This window comes from Neolamprologus multifasciatus, chromosome 2 (assembly GCF_963576455.1).
Source record: "Neolamprologus multifasciatus chromosome 2, fNeoMul1.2, whole genome shotgun sequence".
Classification (NCBI taxonomy): domain Eukaryota; kingdom Metazoa; phylum Chordata; class Actinopteri; order Cichliformes; family Cichlidae; genus Neolamprologus; species Neolamprologus multifasciatus.
The window spans coordinates 11244708-11264208 of NC_140440.1; the positions used below are offsets into that span (position 1 = coordinate 11244708).

Here is a 19501-nt window from a genome sequence, read left to right on the forward strand (position 1 = left end):
GAAGGTTACTTTGGATTACTTAATATATTGTCATGCTTTTTAAAACTACATGGCCCGGGGAGGGGCGGGGCCCCGGTAACCCTATCCCGGGCAGGGTAAACTGTTTCCTCGATGTTTTCCTCATAAGGGTCTTCTGAATCGCTCTTTGTCTGGTCCCTCACCCAGGACCAATTTGCCATGGGAGACCATACCAGGGGCCAAAAGCCCCCAGACAACATAGCCCCTGGGATCCCTGGGACACGCAAACCCCTCCACCACGATAAGGTAGCGGTTCACGGAGAGATTAAATAATTTTCTCTGCTCCCCCTCACCATATCAGACAGCCCTGTATTGACTGTGAAGATCTTCAAGTTCCTGGGTACAACCATCTCCCAGGACCTGAAGTGGGAGACCAACATCAACTCCATCCTCAAAAAGACCCAGCAGAGGATGTACTTCCTGAGACAACTGGGGAAGTACAGTCTTCCACAGGAGCTGCTGATCCAGTTCTACACTGCGGTCATTGAGTCTGTCCTGTGCTCCTCCATCACAGTCTGGTATGGTGCAGCCACTAAACAGGACACGAGCAGACTGCAGCGGACTGTACGGGCAGCAGAAAGGATCATCGGCGCCCCCCTGCCCTCCATCCAGGATCTGTACCTCTCAAGAACTAGGAAACGGGCAGGGAAAATCATCACAGACCCCTCACACCCTGGACACAGACTTTTTGATCTGCTGCCCTTTGGCAGACGGTACAAAAGCCTGCAGACCAGGACCACCCGACACAGGAACAGTTTCTTTTCCCCTCGCCATCTCCCTTCTTAACAGTTGACCTGTCACACTGCTCCCACTGCCAGACTGCAACTGCACCTTATGTACATTTTGTAGTATTCATTCCACCTCATTTCATTTCTGTATTTTATGTATATAAGTTTAGATTCGTTATTTATAGTTGGTTTACACAGCGTTGTGTATGTATGTGTAATGTGTGTATATAGACACGTGTGTGTGTGTGTGTGTATATTTCTTCATGTCATTATGTGGGATGCAAGTAGAGATTGAGACACAGGCATTTGAGCCTCTTAATGTGTGTTTTGTTTGGGTTTCCACCGGCGTGGAATTACCAAAAATAGAGAGGGCATAGCCTAACATATGAAACAGGAAAAGACCGCCGTGTAATCCCTTTATTTCAACAAAGTAACTGTATTCTAAATACCACCTTTTTAAACGGTAACTGTAACAGAATACAGTTACTCATATTTAGTATTTTAAATACGTAACGCCGGTACATGTATTCCGTTACTCCCCAACACTGCTTATAGGCATTACTAAAGAATGGGTTTCCTCCTTTTGGTCGACTTCCAGTTCAGCCTTCAGTTTAGGGGGTTGTTGTTCTCTGTGTTTGTCTTTTTAAATTATTCTCTCTTTCTGCCTTCAGTTTATCTTCGTATGCTTCTGATAGGCATAAGCCAGACCTTTATTTTGTAAAATCTAAACTGGTATGTTGTTACATCGAGGTGTCCTTGTTTGCACTTGTGGCAACACTTCTGTGTTTTCTGTGAAGTCAACTTTTTATGTAGCGATACTTTTTCTTCGGTTGGCTGAATCTTGTGAAAGATTTTTTTACTATACTACTATTTTTTACTTTTTTACTTGCACAGTCCCAATAATCAGAATTTAATATCTCTGGTGGATTTATTTTATTATGTCTGACTTGCATTGAGAACTTCTTCAACTCAGGCTTCAAAGCCTCCAAATGCAAGTACCAGACCACTTCAAGCTCTTTTTTCCTGCTTAGATGATTATGATGAAATAACACAAGAATAGTCTATATCGTTCCATGATGATTTTTTAATTACCATTGGACCCTTGAAAAAGTGTGGTTTATATATTAAAGAGTTATAATTCCTAACAAGGTTCAATTTGCTGCAAATTGAAAACTCTCTTGTTTAAGCCCATATTAATTATCTGAGTGTAACTAGCTGAAATAGAATACATTATACCATTAACCACATATAATATAATTCCAAGAAGAGACATTCAACAGACATTTTCAACAGATTTTCAGTTAGATTTTTTTTTTCTTTAGACAGTTTGAGGAAAATGTTTGAAATGAACTTGAACAGTTTTACTAATACTATAGGGAGTACATGTATATTACTTTAAATGCAAGATTAAATCTTACTTTGAGCTCCAGAGTGCATTTTTTTCTATCTTTTGGTGAAGTGAAGCCTCTGAGGTGGCCTATTTAAGAAACCTATCCAAAATTTATTCACTCCACAAAATTCTGATTCATCCTGTCAACTTAGTCTGACATTTCTCTGAGCAGGAAAAAAAAAAGTCCTGAGTCCCAGCTAGCTTCCACAGTAATACTTGCCTTCGATATTATGGTAGACATCTCAAGGTCTACCAGAGCAGCTCTCTAGGGTTGCCTAGCTACCAGGCAATTGCGTGTCTCACAGCTCCCACTCTTTTCTTGTGTCTTGTTCAACATGAACTGAATGTTTGCATCTCTACAGAGAGAGAGGCCAGCTGCCAAACACTACAAAGGATGGCACATCAACACGTGTTAATCATGCTCAATAAAAATCCCTATTTCTTGTCATACAAAAGGGGTCTTTCACTACATAATTAAAGGCTGACTGGGATTGATGAAGTCAGTATAATGTCAATGCAGCCCTTAATAAACACTCTTTTTCATATTTTGTAACTGAGTGCCTCAGCAACACATGTCAGGAAGTCATGATTGATATTGGATAGGCACACTGATTTTTAATATCGAGCTATCATTGTGAGTGTCATTTATTAGCTATTTGTGTACAATGTCTATCTATCCAGTTGCAAGTACAAACTAATGATTAAATAATAAATCATACTGAGTAAGGATTACTTACTGCGTTGGCCACTATGTTGTCATTTCAGGTAAGAGAGCACTATGTGTAGTGTAGAGTAAAATGAGGTGTTTGTGGTGAGACAGTATGATAATAAATCTACAGTAAATGACACATTTCTGAGAGGTTTGTATGTTGCACACACTTACCTAGCAGGTTTCTGTTGTTCCCCACACACACACCACACTCGTTTTCATATCTTAGTGGGGACATCTGATTGACATCCTAGCTGCTTACGCTAACCCTAAACATCAAGAATGAACTATAGCCTGACACTAAAAGCACATTTTGAGCCGACATTTTGTCCCCATAAGTGATTGTTGATCCCCACAAGTGTAGTATCATTCCAGTTTTTGATCCTCACAAAGACGTCTAAACATGTACACACAAACACACACTCTAATACACACACCTTCCACATAGAATCTATGTTGAAAATTCACAGTGAGTGATGTATAGTGTAGGGAGGGACACGTGTCTCACTATTGATGTAACCCATTACCACCACAGACAGGAGAGGATGTGACGTGTGTACATTTTGAGGTGCCAGTGGCTTTGAAAAAATGGCAGCATGTTATGGGAATGAGAGTGTGTTAGACTCTAAAGCTACACAGTGAAACCCTCTAACGGGCTTGAGAGAAGAACATTTTTTCCTATCTCTGCGTTCTGCACTTCAGTGTTTACTTTTTGTTTCTAGGTGCCTCTGAATTCACCCTTTAATCACAGGATTAAGCTGCACACTAGTAAAATAGATTGATACCGCTCTGTATTGCTGCATGCTAACTTAAGCAAGCATAATTTGAATCTATGCAACGTCTCTCCCATTTTCACCTACGCCAACAATGGTCTTGATTTTTGAGTACTCTTCTGTGAGGCCATTATCTGTTACATCATGTGATGTAATAGTTTGTGGCATCAGTGACGTGTCTGGCCGCATAGGGAGTGCAGTGGTTAGCAGTGTTGTATCTTAGGTAAAGTTCTTAAGGTGCATAGAATAATGTACTGCATCAGTGTGGCTTGCAGTATAGAACAGCGGTCCCCAACCTTTTTTGCGCCACAGACCGGTTTATGCCCGACAATATTTTCACGGACCGGCCTTTAAGGTGTCGTGGATAAATACAACAAAATAAAACTAGTACCGGTACCGAAAAAAAGGAGATTTATTCATAACACACGTGAAAAGACCCAGGAAAACAGAGTTAATGATAAAAACGATAACAAAATAATGCTGAAAATCCTGAAAACCATACATTTCACACCTGAGCCTCAACTCTCGCGGCCCGGTACCAAACGACTCACGGACTGGTACCGGTCCAAGGCCCGGGGTTGGGGACCGCTGGTATAGAACACTTTGGGTAGTAAGTAAGTCTAGAAAAGCACCAAATTGTAGGTGCAGCTAATTAATGAAGAAAATGTTGTCTGGTTAGTCTAAACATATACTTGATAAACTGATGTCACTCACTGTAATATTTACCTTTGCTGATGTTAGCATGATTTTAGCATCTAGTACATTAGTTTGCACTAGATGTGGCTGATGAGCATTTAGTGATATCATCTCATCATCATGTTCTTATTTAAGCGTTATTTGATATTTCAGATGAATAAAATTGAAATGCCTGCTTTAAATGTTATCACATGTGCTCATTCCCATAATTCAAATAGTTGTCAAAAACAACTAGTGCACTACTATCAGGACAGATGGTGTAATCAGCCATATCTGATCACTGAACAAAACCAGATTGCACAGACTAACTGAATAAGTACACATTTCCACTGCTGTCAGTATCATGCAAAAACCTGTATTAGTCCCATACTCAACATCAGCACAGTGTACCATCTCCGGGTTCTGACTAAAGTAAATTTTTGTCCTAAACCCAAATCATTATCTTTCTAAACCTAAGATTCTACAGTGTTAATCGTGTCTTATGTCAACATTATTTTCACCATTGAAAATGTGTTTTCTTATTATTTAAAAGATTGATACGATTTTTCAAGGGAATTAAGAAACTGCTCCTTTGAACAGATCAGTGTTCTTTTCCTGCTTCAAAAGGTCTTTAGTTGATAGTGCTAAATATGTGTGTATATGTATTGCACATATACAATTGTGCATCTATGTTGGCAGCAATAAGACATTAAATGACTAGCAGAACTTTGGGCATTCAAAACCACTGCAGACTGCAGTATTCTATTTGTAGATCTGCATAACCATTTATAGTCATGTGGAAAAAATAGCAGAGTATCACCATCCATATGATGGACAGTCTCAAATTGCATGCTGGCAGTCACTCCTCACTTTTATTCTGTGGCACTCTAAGTGGCTCTTTCAGTCTGAGTAAACATTTTCAAAGGGACATCCAATTATCTGAATGAATAGCCCTGGGCAGCAAAGGCCAATCAAGGGCCCTGGATACCCTCCTTTGATAACATAGTTTTTAGCAGAGTTTGACTTCTTCTGTAATCCAGCCAACAAAAAACCAAAGCATAAATGAGAGGTTCATCAGAATAAAGTGTAAGTGCTAATGGCTAAAAAGCAAGGCAAGTCAGTTTGCTTATGTAGTGTATTTATAGGAACTGCAGAGAATTATAGGCTTTCTTTGACCATCTCTAATGTTTGTTGGAATAAAAGCTAACAACAATTTCCAATAATCATGCCAATAGGGCCCATTTACAATTTTTGACTCAGGGACTCATCATGGCTTGGAGGAAGATCATTTATAATATATAGATAAGAAAAAAATGAAGAATATCTTATAGATTTCAGTTGGGCTGATTTGTGTTAAGCCCCAATTTGCTTATGTCAAATTTCAGTGATCAAAAAGTTCCGGTCAAGGTATAAAAAAAATAATAAAACGTGTATTTAGGCCAGTTACTTGCTTGATTTGCTGACAAAAAACTAATAGTGAATAAACCGAGATAATATTATATCCTGTACCATTTTCTGTCTTCTCCTACTGTTATGCTCCCTTTATAATTAGATGAGACCCTGATCTAGTTTGTGTCTTGTGCTTTATGTCACTGCATGTCTGTCTCTGCATGCAAGTCTTTTCTAGGAAGTGTAAAGTACCTCCCATATGGAAAAGATATATATAAATCTTATAAAGTTTGTATCTGTCTTGTATGAAACTTGTATGAAAAGCATACAAGAGTGAAAACAGATATAAGATCCCTTGAAAAATTATATAATGAAACTTGTATGTTTTGGATACTTACTAAAAAAAATATATGAAAGTAATGGGAAAGTGGCCACTTTCATGAGTAAATCATGTAAGCCTTATATGATTTATATATGATTTACTCATGAAAGTGTGTGAGTTGTGTTGTGAATTCGCACTAATACTTTGAAATAAATCTTTTACCAAGTGCTGCTTGTGACTGTAACTGCCAAAAGTACTCTACTCTGTGGTTGCCAAACACTGTACTGAGCAGAGCATATATTGCTGGAAAATATGTGACATAGCTTCTGAATGGAAAATTGGTATGTAAACTTGATGTAAATCCAAAGATATGAAAGCTGTGCAAGATGTTTCCAAAATCAAATGTCATGGAAGCTAGGTGGCTGCTGCAATTAGCTGCTACTCTTGATAACTAGTATTCAGAAATGTAGAAAGATTTATAACAGATTTTTATAAAAATAATAAATTGTAATATGGTGCAATTTTTGTGACAATAGATTGTTTTGCTTTGTTGTCAAAGTTCACTCCAATAATACATTTTAACATAAAAACAACATAAATATGTGTGTGTATATATATATATATATATATATATATATATATATATTAGGGGTGCAACAATACTCGTATTGATATTGAACCGTTCGATACAGTGCTTTCGGTTCGGTACGCATATGTATCGAAACAATACAAAATATTTTATTTATTTTATCAACTTTTCTTCTGACGATGCTGTCTGTGTTGAGCGCTCAGTGGATCTGCGTTCGATTACTCCGCCTAGGCTGTACTGTCGAGTGCAGATCCACTAAGCACAAGCTAGCAAGACAGAAGTTAAGCTCTCCTTGCAACATGGCAAATTGAACCTCCCCACCCTCATTCAGATCTGGCGTTTGGAACTATTTTGGTCTTCATGTGACGTATGACCCTGAAGGTAAGCACGTCATGGACAAAAGTAAAACAGTATGTTAGATGTGCCACGCAATGCTCAATTTGTGGGAACTAGTGCGTTAGCACAGTTAGCTCATTAACGTGTTGACGCCGTCCAGCCCCACGCACGGGGCAATCCGCAGTAACTCGTTAACGGAGATTTGCCGTGTTATGGCGTTAATGTCATTTCAACGAGATTAACGCTGACAGCACTAGTGGGAACACAACGAATATGACTGCACATTTACGCCGACATCATCCTAGTGCAAAGACAAGTGGAAGCAGACAAAAACAACAAGCACGCATGCTACAAACTTTACCCGAGTCATTTAGACAGCCGTTAGCACATGATTCTCCTTATGGGGACCTGATATGTTTAATATGCTGCTGAGAATATAGCCCAGAAGAAGCGTATAGTATAGCTTTTATTTTGGAAAGAGCCATTTCTTTGGAAAGAGACATTTCTCTGTAATAAACTCTCTTTTCCAAAGATTAGTGATTTCTCAATCAGATAGATTTATTTATTTTTTATTATTTTGTTGTTTCAGCAACATTACATTTAAAAACTGTACTTTTGAGTTAAAATATATATTTATAATTTTAATAAATGATAAATTAAAAATGCATGAACATTTTTTTGTATCGAAAAAATATCAAACCGTGACACCAAAGTATCGAACCGAACCAAACCATGAATTTTGTGTATCGTTGCACCCCTAAGATATATATACACTATATTTGTGGTGTTATGTAAATATACTTTAAACTTAAACACTCTTTACATGCACAATTCAAATATGATCATTCAGATTAGACCCATCAGCAACCCAATGCCCACTATTTTTAAGAACACTGAAATGAATCTGGGTTTCTGTCTGATGTGAAACACTGATTTACTGGGACAGACTGTTTGCTCTGACTTGTGCATTAAATTAGATCTATTTTCCACCTTTTGTAAGCCCTTGGAGAACACAAGCAGATGACAGACAATGTGCTTGTGAGTGGCTTTGAAAGGTACATCAAAAGAGTGTATCCAAATTCCTAAAACATAACAATGAGGTGCCTGATTTTCAGCCAGCTTTGATGTGAAATTTCTTGATGTGTCCTCATATTTTCTTATATAATACAAAATGTCTGCAAATAGTGGTAGACTTGAAAATTATATGATGGGTTGTGAGTTTTCTAAACCTGCAACTCTCTTAAACCTTTGTTTGCAGGTCATTTGTGAAAACATGGCACCTGCACATAATCAGTAGCACAAAAATATCAACAGTATCAAGACAAAGAATTATGATTTTAAAAAATTAACTAAATACAAAGTGGGGTTTTTCTTATCTTAAATTTGCTCTGTGTACTTTCCTGTTAGCTCTTTAGTGGAATTTGATATTTTCAAATTAAGATACATTAAAATGTTTAATTGGGCACTTGATACAAAATCATGAAATAAGGGTATAAATATTTATCAAATCCTCATCACAGAACTATAAATGTACACAATGGAAATGAAATCTGAATGATTAATTAATCAAACAGATCTTGGTGGGATAGAAAATGGTTTGGTAGTGAAGATAATATCATTCAGTCATTATCAGCTCATGAAATGGTAATGGAGCAGCCAGTTTTCAGCAGACGATTGTCTCACTTGCAATAAACCAGTGGAATGACCTTGGTCACATACTCAAGATAATTATCTCCCAAAATCAATGGTGGAGCCTTTGACAAATGTGATCATCAAGACCACGCAGCATGCATGACTACCATTTCCGATTTCAATCAGATCTTTTCTCACCAGTTTGGGATCCTGGTGCTGGAACTGCAACTATCTGTTCTTGGATATATTAGCCAAGACGATGCTAATTTGCTTACTTCTTCTCTTTCTAAGTTGAAAACAAATGTGGCCTGTGAGCGATGATGATTCTTCACCAGAGCTTGTTCAGCAGGCAGAATGGCAGACCAGATCCCCTTTGGTAGGATTTTCTTATCACACCCCTTTGTTGAATTTGCAGAAGTTTAGATCTATCTTTGAACTGTTTTACCAAGAAAATGCTGCCTTATCAAACCTTGCTTTAGGTTCAATGCAAGAACACAATCAAGAACATGTTAAATGCATTCACAAAATCAAGAGTTCAAACACTTACTCACTGAAGGCCCTACTAATATCTGGGCTGCTGCTGGACCATAATTAGTTCATAGTGATTTTAAATAAAAAGTCCTCCCCTATCGATGCACCCAAATCTCCTCCACAGACTTTGTGGCTCGATTAAAAAGCATTCACCTGATTTGTGTCTCACACAACTGCAAAGATTGCTGAAATCAAATGTGTGGGTTGTAGAAATAACCAAAGGGTAAATGCTTTATGGAAGGTTTTATATATAAAATTCACTCTAACAGTCAACACCTTCAAGTGTGCGAGACATCTAAACCAAATAACAACAAGATAACAGATAACACTAATGAGCCAGCTGCCACACACAGCATGAACTACGTGTGGCTCATGCTGTGAATATCAAAGCTCTTGTACCTTTTAGGTGATTTTTTTCCCGCACACCTACTTGTACTTCTGTGCACCTGTACCCTATACAAAGCCACTTCAGCATTGTAGCGATAATGACTGGTAAGACTCCCCTCAAAGGTGTGGTAGTGTTGCTGTAATCTGTGTTTGCTTAGCATGGCTCACTCCACTGTAATTTTCAGTTTGTAACATTAAGTAAACAATAATTATGTTGATTTTGGGTTTAAAGGGGAAAAAAGTGTTTTGTTAACAAAAATAAAAAATAAAAATGAAGTGTAGCTTGTCCGTGTGCTTCTTAGTTCCCCTGAACCACTGAACTAAAAGACTGAATTTTATAGCTCACTTTTATTGGCAGCACTTTTATTTTTATTGTTTTGTTACTGAAGTATTTTTACAGCTGGAGAAAATGCAATCAACCGTCTAATCCAATTACTGTCATCATTATGATATATTAAAGGCAATTTTGTATCGCTTGGCTTATTACAGTAGATTCTAGGGGTCATTTGCTGCTTAATTGACTTGCCAGTGAACAGGAAACCACATAGCCAAAGGGTTTTCTTGCTGTTTACATTTCCCTTGTGGCACTCTCGCTGTTGATCATGCCAGTAGGTGCATACTGCAGGATGACTTTTAGGTGATATGGATAGCCTTGGGAAAGTGAGCAAGAAATGGGCTTTGAAAGAACAAGAAGTAACTGTGCAGTTTAGTCAACATAAAAGTGAGAGAGGGCACCGAGGAGCGCTGTGCTTTGCTTAGCAGGGGCAACTAGAAAATGCTGAAATAGCTCAGTGACAGTCGGAAATAATTTACTGCGCGCCACAAAGTTGTTGTGGTACGTGATAGGCTTTTCAGAGAATGTGATAGGCTTTTCAGAGAATGCAATTGGTCTGTAGGAAATTACAAAGATTGGTATAGCCAGTCTTGCAAGTTTTAAGGACAATTTAAATTAACCATGATCCAACCTTAGGGTAATGAATTCAGTCCAGTAATAGTGTTTGCACCAATAAAGAGATTTTAAAGCTGGAAGAAAAAAAATAATGAATAGTAACTTTAAAATAACTTAAAAGCTGACAATAAAGCAACAATTTAAATGCATAAAAAATACCCAAATTACCTCGAGAAGTTGTTGTGTAAATAGAAGGAATGAGTCTATTTTGCCAAGTCTGAAAATATTGACTATTTACCATTTTAATAATTCATCCACACAGAGTGTAAATCTCAGTGTAATTATTGCATAATGCGTCTTAGAATGCCTGAACAGTATTGGATGCTGTGTGTCACGGGAGAGAAATTAATTATAAAGAGGATGAGCTATCAACCAGTGGGATGCTTCACAGAAACTCTGGGGTCCTCCAGAAGCCTAATCACATCACTTAAAACGTCTTCAGATAAGATTTTTAATGAACTTCTGAGAATCACTTCAGAAAGCCCTTTTGGCATTATGTTAGATGTTCAGTCTGGTATCACTGATGGATCCACGTGAGTAGGAAGAGAATATACTGTCAAGGGCACGAGTGTGGATGTGTTGTCTCGACCTAACAATCAGACAATGTAGCAAGACTGTGCAATATAAACAGTGTACTGCCTTTTCTTCCCCATTTATCATCTATTTTGCCTTCTTACCCTTGTACTTTGACGGTGTGAAGTGTTTTCCTTATTTACTGAGCTGTTTGAAAACACACCATCTGTGGTGGCTATAGAGATTGACAGACCACGTGACTTTCGCGCATTGCATGCCGGGAACTCGTGGCAAAACAATCCAAGTACCGCATCAAATGGAAGTTGTAGCACCGCAAAACGTTCATTCTCCGGTTCCAATAAATTCTTGCTTTTTCTTTGCCCCCCAAAAAAGTTATGTACAAAACGAAGGAGAACAATGCCGGACCGTACAAAGACAGACTTGATGAAAAGTCAAAGAAAAGATACGAGGAAAAAAATCAAAGGAGTGAAAGGTTTAGACCCTTACGAGCACACAGAGTGGACAAAATACGTTAGCGTGCTGCCCAACTTTCACCACGCTCATATTTATAACTATACGGTTCTTGGAGTGAGTGCATACACTCATGAAGTTTAGTAATGTCAGGTCACTGCAACAAGCCCAGGTACAGTTTACCGACGGATGGGTACAGGACCATGAAATGCACCGTGTAGAACGAAAGACCATCGTACGTAGCATAAGTTCACCAGTCTCACAAATCGTCTTCATAAATACACATTCGTTAACCGTTTATTAATAGGACCTTTGAGCTCAGCGGTAATTAATTAGCAGTGGAAATAATTTTTGGTTCGCATCACAGAAATGTAGCAGTGACAATAATATTGTATGCTGTAATCGTACTGGGCAATTAGTGATACAAAAAACAGTTTTATCCTGTGAATAAAAGTATATGTTTTTGTCAATGTACCATGGTAATAACAGAAGCGAAACGCAATATTGTGTCAGGACAATTCACTATTTATGCACAATAAACAAAGGAGCATAGCGCCACAATTTCTGTTCAGTGCCAGACTTGCTTGTAACCTATATCACCAATTATGTTATGAAAAATGACGTATTAACTACAACAGAAGACTGACCTTTGTGGAAATGCTTGGAGCAAACTAGCCTGTGAGCTGGAGTGTTCTGGGACGTTATATTTGGTCTTTGAATGGCTGCAATCCAGGCCATCCGTCGCCTGTTTGTTACTTCGGAAACATGGCTCGAACAATTTCTCTTCAAAGACGTAATCCGATAACAACCGATCTCTTTACCCGTCGGCTTCCCGTGGCTGTCATGCGACCGGCTATTGCAGTTAATAATACAACAGCTTCTTGCCATTTTTTGTGTTTCTTTTTATCGCTGTGTAACTGATTTCAATTAAAAGCCTGCGTGCGCTAGTACCTCTTGCCACGAGTTCCCAGAACTCTTTGCGGTTTTACCCCTGAATGACGTCACATTTTCAATCTCTATAGTTTGAAGAATAGAATTGCTCGTCAAGTCAAAGCATCTAGGAGCAAGATGCTGACCCCCAAATTGCTCTGTGACTGATAAAAAGCATCTTAAACATGGAAGAAAGCATCTACGAGTCTATGTGTGAATGGGTGAATGCAGCAAGTGGTGTAAAAGTACTTGGATGTAGGTCAATACAATGACCCTGAATTGTGGATACAGTGCATCATAATCCAATTAAAACGACTCCTTGTTTTCAGGGCCTCGCGTTTGGTTGGACAATTCATTCCAAAGCTATTCCATGGGTAGACACGAGCCACTTCTAGGAAGGTGAAAGGTCTAAAGTTTATTCCAAGCATAGCATTTCCATTTTGAAGCCGTTTCTGTGAACCCACAATATGTCGTCAAAAGAGCTGTCAGATCAAATAAACATATAAATAAATATATACATGGGCTGCAAAATCAAAAGAAATCCATCACAGAGAGAGATAAATTCTTAGCAGAGGCCAAAACAACAGTTTGGGATATTCTGAGACCAAAGAAAAAGCCTTGTGAGCTCAGCAACATAAAAAGTCACAAAAAACAGTGGCGAACAATCACAGAAAACCTTTTTGCAACGTCCAGACAAGTGAAGAACACTTCAGGAAGTAGGAATAGCGAGTATAAAACTGAGGTTCACATAAGGTGCAAATGATTCATAAGCCTTGAGAACAGAGAGCCCAGATCAGACTCTGCCAACAAAAAAAGGAAAGGAAAAATGAAAGAAAGGAAAAACCAACACAGCCAGAAAAAACTCTGTAACAACATTCTTTGGACAGAAGAAACTTGTAACAAAAGTAACAAAAGTAAAGAAGAAAAAGTTTTGATACGGCATTGCCTTCTTATATTTCTTTCTTTGATTGTGTGAATTTGTTTTCTGTTTTACTGAGCCATCTGAAATCAAGAGTATAACACAGTAGGGTCTTTTCATATAAATCAGAGAAAAGGTTCCCCCATGAAACACCCAGAATGAACTCACTTCTGTGTTCATTAATTTTAACTAATCTAATGAAGCCATGTCACATTTCAGCTCACAACTATGTATTCCAAAGATCTGTAACTTGAGAGTTGTCATAGTATGAACCAATTTCTATGGATTCATTACATGCTAAAGTTATTTAACACACACAAGTTGATTTTGAGGGGGTGAGGTAGGAGGGCACTCACTGATTTTCCATGAGATTAACGAGTAAGCCTACATTGTTCATACTGGCTTGGCACATAATTAAAAATATTTTTACATGACACTGAAATTGAAACGCAAACATTTTGTGCAAGAGTAAAAAAAAAAAACACAGTTGGAAAACGACCCCATGTAGTGCAGTATGGATGCAACTGGCTTTGAATATCTTTTCCCTTAGGGAGTGGCTCTTACATCCTTAGACAGGCCAAGATCCACTCAGCCCTGAACATACTGAGCTGTTATGAGTAAGTATAAGCCTTGTAAGAAGCACCGAACTGGTATACTGTCCTGCCAAATGGAAAGAAAAACAAATTCTACCTTGATTATCCCATTTTACGTTACTAATATATTTGGGTATTACTTTGAAAAAAATAACAAGTGCTGCATTGCTAATCCTCATGCAAAGCACGAAAGAGGGAGAATTCAAAAGGAATGGTTTGAATAATGAATGCCCACAGCTGTAGAGAAAAAAAATGTAGAAAGGGAGAGAACTGCATCAGCAGATCTGGGACAAACAAGTAGGACAGGGGGGCTTGGCACAAGCTGCAAATTTTGACTAGTCACCCTGTTTTCCTACAGGCTATGTGAGCAACTGAAAAACAAAGAACTCAGCACTTGACTTGTACCACTGAAGCCCCCAAACTAATTTGCACACTGCCTACTATATCGTATCCATGTGCTCTCTCTCCACCCTAAGAGACCTCCTCTTCAACACCAGCCGCCAACCTCCCTCCGACCCGGACACCTCTATCTCTTCCTGTGTCTTAACTTCAAACCCTCTCCAGCTTTCATCCATTCACGTGACAGCGAGCTTCCACGAGCCCTGTCCTAATTGTTGCAGATGTGATTGTACCTCATAAATCTACGCCTGCTTCTTGACAAACAAGAAAAGCAAAGTGATTTTTTTAGATGTAGTTTCTACCATGTTTCATTTTCACACAATGAAAGGAGATGTCCATCGCATCTACAAATCCAGAGCATTTCTTGCACATAGCAATTCTGGGCATCAAGTACAACGAAGGAAACTTGAAACTACTATACCATTTACTATAAAACAGCACTGCAGTTCAGTAACTAGCTTAAAGTTAATGGCAGCAGTAGCCGATACCTGGGAGTCACTGTACTGGACTTCTTGACAGTGTTTGTGCCTTGTGGAGCATTTTGCAGCAACATGGATTTATCTGACAAATACCATGGATCGCTGTTTGGTATATAAACTCTTGGCTCTCAGTGCTTTATCAGTGCTGCCTGCTAATCAAGTTTGCTACTATTCGTTTATTACTGCACATTCTAAATATGGCAGTGGCTGAAGTTCTAATGTTGAAGCTTTAAAGTGCAGATTTATGAAGCCATGTGTACACAAGGTTCTCTTATGTAAATCTTAGTCAGCAGCACTTCATATGCATATAATAATAATATAATAATAATTAGAGATGGCACGATACCACTTTTTTATGTCCGATACCGATATCATAAATTTGAATATCTGCCAATACCGATATGAATCCGATATAGTGTGTTTTTTAATCAATAAAACGTTTTTTTAATATCTTGCTGCATTTTGTATAAGTTTATACTCAAGTTTAAATAAATAACAACACTAAAGCTATTCTGTTATACCTGTATGTAAAAAAATACAACAAAATATTTCATAGATCAGCAACACTGATCAATCTAATAAACTTAAACCTGCTCCATCCTCCCTATTCTGGTATTTTAAAGAGTACTTAGCAGAAATATTAAGCAACCTAACTAATAGGGTTGCAAACTCCCAGCAAAAAAAAAAAAATAGGGAACCACCCCCCACCCTCCACCTCATGATGCTTAATCGATGTAATCAAATTTAATTTGATGCAGGGGGAAAATGCACAAAAATAAATTATTTTTCAAGAATAATTAAATAGATTCAACATCTTTCTTCAACAGAATTGCAGACTGCACAGATGGTATCTTCCCAAAGGAAAAAGTACTATAGCTTACTAAGGTATATTAGACTTAACAGTTACTATATACAGTAATGGACTTCTATATATTTTACATCAGATTCAAACTTTTGGTGTAAGAGTCAGATAATTATTTATTAAAAGCTCGACATTTTAAATGAGAATAAGAAAGAAAAGTATGTCTTTGTGCCCCCTTTTCCCTGTTCATGCCCTATCGGCCCCCCTGGCTAAATTTTGCTAGATCCGCCCCTGACAGCCATCAGCTACGTAGAAAACATCCTGCTGTAGAAAGTAATATTAAATAAATTCTAACAACAGCTTATCAAGCTTAATAGTGCTGCTGTTGTTCAGCCGCTGGTTTCCTCTTTCTGGTGAGAAGTGGGCCAAAAACTAAGAAGAGAGACGGACTCACGACAGAAAAGCCGATCAGCTGATCATTGATCAGTTTCACGATTGAAGTAGCAGCAGGAGAGAGAGAGAGAAGAGGCAGTCCCTCCATATATTGGTTGTTAAGCTTAACGTGGGAACGCTTTACAGACATTCAGAGATGAACTTACACACTTGCTTTACTTCTCTCTGGGAAAACTTCCTCGGAGATGAAATGCTGGTTTGCTAGCGAGGCTACAAATACACACAGCGGCTCTATCACGTGATGCATACTGCTGCGATGTGCTACGGTTATGAGCCGAGTTACGCCATGTAGCAAGTTTTGCGAGGTGCTTTTTTGATATTTAATGGATCGGATTACATTTTTTATTTCTCACCGATATCCGATCCAGTAATTTGGGTCAGTATCGGACCGATACCGATACGTAATATCGGATCGGTCCATCTCTAATAATAATATAATAACAATGGATTGCATTTATATAGCTCTTTTCGGGGCCTCAAAGCGCTTTACAATACCACTATTCATTCACACACTGGTGGAGGCAGCTGCAGTTGTAGCCACAGCTGCCCTGGAGCAGACTGACAGAGGCGAGGCTGCCATATCGCGCCTAATATGTACGAAGTTGTGCACAGAAGAAAAACTGAGGGAAAAATGGATCAGGGATAAGCTTTAATTTCTTAGCTCAAAATAATTGGACTTCAAACATGAGGTTAAAAAAACCTCATCAGTTCACACAAGACCATTAGCCATAGCCATGACTATTTATAGCACAAATAATTAGATACCAGTAATAATAGAGACCAAATAACATTTTGTACAGAATAAATCTTTTTTTTAAAAGTTGTGAATGGTAAATTACATTCAAATGTTTCTCACCTTATTTCTAATTTCCATTCCATTGCACTAGACTGGACTTACTTTAGAAAAAGTACATACATTGGATTACGTATACATGAGTTTAGCACCTTTTAAAAATATTCCTATTACAAAGGGTAGAAACACTTTAAAAAAATACAGCACATTTCATCTTTGGTTAGCTATATGAAAGGAAATGTTTATAGTGCTTGTTTTAAAATAATACCAATCATAAAATATGTTGTGTTTACATATTATAGTCAATAAAATGTTAGCTGTCCCATCACATTGTAAACCACTGAAAACAAACCACTGCTAATGCGGATAAATATGTCATTTCAGTAGCACAAGCTGCATGAAAAAGAAACTATGAGTAACTTACAGTTGAACCAGATATAATTTTATATTAAGCTTTTCTAGTCTACCAACTATTCAAAGGGCTTTGGCCTAGAAGTCACATTATATCCATAGATTCATACAGTGCTTTATTCTGCACAATTAAACCAGCTTCTATATATCCCTCACATCCATGGCCAATTCAGAATCTTAAGCTAACTTAACATCCATGTCTTTAGCTTGTGTGCCAGAGAAAATCCACGTTGGCACAGGGAGAACATGCAAACTCCACACAAATGGGTCCCAACTGGGGTTCAAATCAGGAACCTTCTTGCTGTGAGACACCAGTGCTAACCACTATGCCACCCACATTGCTGCCCAGGCGGAAAATGAAAAATTAAGAGATCAGCTAAGACAAATCATCCCGTGGGAAACATTCACATCAACATCAAAGAAAATGTTTTATTTAAAAACCACACATATCAACCCCATGGCGCTAAAGGAAAAATCGGGGAATCATTAACGTCATTAAGATTTGATGTCTAGGAGCTATGTCACTAAAACATATGATAGCGATTTATCCAGTCACTGTAGATACATTTCTGTCTAACCCACAGTGGTGGACGCGCTGAATGACTGGCATTGACATCCCTGGAGGCACATTGTGAGCATGACTGAAAACAAGCTAGAGAAAGATTTTGGCAGTAGAGTTACACAGAGTAGATATAATGTGACTGACAGACGCTTCTTGGCAAAAGTGAACCACTTAAATATTACCACATATAGTACTTCTCTGTGCTAAAAAATACACACAGAGAGAGGCATACATAGTTTTGTATAACAAACAATAAAGTTAAAGCTCCAGCAACACTGAATGAGTTCAGGTTTTGGCTTCACCTTATGCTACAAATGTTGATTCTGCAGCTCTTATTCCACCTCCACTCTCTATTACAAATAATCCCAATCTTACTTCTGGAGTACATCAGCAAGGCACATCTATACAGTTGAAACACTCACAATAGACAAAAGATAATTATTAATGTCAGCTCAAATAAAGGAGGGGTGTCATCAGTACCCTGTGAATGCCAAGGTAGCAAAAAGAACAAAAACAAAATGTACCTTTGTTTAAAATCACCTATATTTGTACTTTGCCTCCTGAAATCGATTGGGAAAGCTCTGGGGTCTCAGAAGTCCACGGCTCTCAAGTGTCATGGTCCTGCTGACTCAAGTTAGCCAATATCTGGTTTAACTACTACTCAATGAAATCCTTTAAACAAATTTACAGATAATTATCCAATGAATGGTTCAATTTGATGGTTTTCATTAAAATCATCATTTTGCCCCTCTGCTCAGGGCCACACTTAGCTAATAGTCATTAGATGGGCTTCATTAATTATGTCTTCCTGCCAAAGTGAAAACCATTTCCAGCTGGTTGGTTTCATGCCAATGGACCATGGTTTTAAAGAACTATGAAAGTACCCCTTCATCCAAATTCAAATGGTTTCAGAAAGAAAAAAGAAAAAAGTTATGATGAGTAGTCGGACGTTCAATTTGGTCCGCTGCATTCCCTTTTTTGTCTTCTTCGAATCACTCTTTGCTTTCAGTTTTCTATCAAGAATGGCCAGACAAGGTCATCATGCAGCCGTGAATTTTGTCATTCTCATCTGATTTCCATAACTATGACATCAATCAGCAGTCACGTACAGCCTGCACATATAAAACATTCTGTTGAATTTATTTTTTTCCATAAACATGATTGTCTTCACAGACTGGATAAAACAACTCGCTGTCATGACAAGGGAAGAAGTACTGTAATTTGATGTATTCTGTTGTTTTTATCGCAGCGCCTTCATTGTCTTTGTAGTGTCTCTTAATTGGTTGCCAAGATATTGTTTTTTCTTCATCACCCTTTATCAGATTTATTTGCTTTTTTTCCACCCAGTTTTGGATGCTGTTGGATGATTTGTTTTGGTTTCTTTTTTCTTTAGTTTTATATTTTAAGTTTGGAGCAATTTTCCTCTTCTACAATGTTGCCATTTTATTGATTCTGTATAACCGCGTTATAGGTTTGAAGTCTTCTTTTTAATGTAAGAATTCATATTTTGACATAGCTGCTCAATTCTAAGAAAAGGGAAATATTCAACTATCCTTCATTCACAATTTCATTAAAATTCAGCTTGACTGTTCAAGTATCTGGGGTTAATTTTTCAACTAATGTTTAAAGGAACAGGCTTGTTAAGCACAAGACACTAAAGGTACTGGTTAGGTAAAGGAAAAGCATACATTTATAGTAAAATTACCCCATTTACAATGTAAAGCACTCATTACAAAGCTGTATTTGAG

General features: G+C 38.0%; 1 long non-coding RNA gene across 1 annotated transcript in view; it reads left to right on the plus strand.

Moving 5' to 3' along the window:
* Nucleotides 1-19501, plus strand: part of LOC146523996 (uncharacterized) — a 315951-nt gene that overhangs the window by 287289 nt on the left and 9161 nt on the right. The gene's annotated exons all lie outside the window — the stretch shown is intronic.